The sequence below is a fragment of the Callithrix jacchus genome, chromosome 5, assembly GCF_049354715.1.
Source record: "Callithrix jacchus isolate 240 chromosome 5, calJac240_pri, whole genome shotgun sequence".
NCBI classification, from domain to species: domain Eukaryota; kingdom Metazoa; phylum Chordata; class Mammalia; order Primates; family Cebidae; genus Callithrix; species Callithrix jacchus.
In genome coordinates, this window is record NC_133506.1 from 80,411,692 (window position 1) to 80,413,330 (window position 1,639).

Genomic DNA, 1,639 nt, shown 5'->3' on the forward strand with positions numbered 1-1,639 from the left:
TTGTTAGAGGGTTGTCCTCTGGATTATAAGGTATTTAGCAGCATCCCTGGCCTCCACCCACTAGGTGCTAGTAAAACCCCATAGTCGTGACAATTTAAAAATGTCTCCAGACTGGAAGGCTGAGGCAAGCAGTTCATGAGGTCAGGAGTTTGAGACAAGCCTGACCAACATAGTGAAATCTCGTCTTTACTAAAAATACAAAAATTAGTTGGGTGTGATGGCATGCACCTGTAATCCTGGATACTCAGGAGGCTGAGGCAGAAGAATATCTTGAACCCAGGAGGTGGAGGTTGCAGTGAGCTGAGATCATACCACCGCACTCCAGCCTGGGCAACAGAGCAAGACTCCTCTCAAAAACAAACAAACAAAAATAGTCTCTAGACATTGCCAATGTTTTCTTATTTGGAGGAAGAGGCAAAATGATCCCCAGTTGAGAGCCACTGCCGCAGACAGCTCACAGGGCTCCATATACAGGAGAGACATTCATTAAATAGCTCCACTGGTGGTGGACACAGCTTCCTTCTTCCTTCTCCTGTGCACCAAAGGAAATAGATTCTTCATTAAAACCTTATAAAAGAGCTTGGAATTTCTCATTATCTCTGGCCAGACCTCCAGATTCCAGACTCCTTCAGCATTGAATATGAATGTGTGAGAGACCAGAATGAGGTGTGAGAGGGTGTTATTCATTCAGCCAGTCAACAAATGGCAAAGTTAAACAACTGAATTAAGAGAGACCTTCCACAGCCAAAGCCTGCTTTGATAAGATAGGGGAGGGAGGTTATTACCTAAGAAAAATTGCTACCCTAGATTCCAGTGACTTTGCATCCTAAAGAAAAAGTCTTCTTTAGTACAACAGATGTCCTTTTAAAATTTTATCAACCAGAAAAATAGAAGGGGAGAATGCAAACCAGACGATTAAAATGCAATCTAGAGTCTATACAAATTAATACAATGACAGCATAATCAGGTTGAAAAGGACATACAATCAAATGATATGTAGCTGTCCTTACAGTGTATCATAGCTCCTGAAATCTTAAAGGGTGAGTGAAAACACAGGGTCTCCTGCAGCATGGTGAGCATAGCAACCTTTCCCAGTGACTCCCTATATAGCTTTAGCAGCATTGCTAACACCGTCTTTCTGAAAACCACTACAAGTCAGGCAAAGAAACACTGCAGATAATGTCTATTTGCAAAAACAGCCCCCTTAGAAAATTGCACATAGGTCCACACCTGATCATGATCTCCAAATTGAACCACTTTTGCTGTCAGATAGAGATGTAGAACATTGAAACCGAAGTTAAAAAAACAAATGAACAAACAAAACAGTAAAACATGATCCACTGGCTACTCATCTCTTTTCCCCTGATTCCTCCAGCCAGGCCCTGATAGGTCCTCCAAGATAGAGATGAAAAGGGTGGCTGGACCACTTTCTGTGCAGAAAAGAGTTTTGGGTTAGCGCTGATGCTTCTGTGACATGAATTCAAAGGGAGAGAAAATTAGAAAAGAAAAGAAACCCGTTCCCAACAAAGAGCTTTCAGAAAACAATTTTGTTTGAAAAAATTGAAGTGTTCTGATTATCGATAGCAGTGTAACAAACCACCCCAAAATGAAACAATTTGTTATTGTTGTTGGTAAAGAA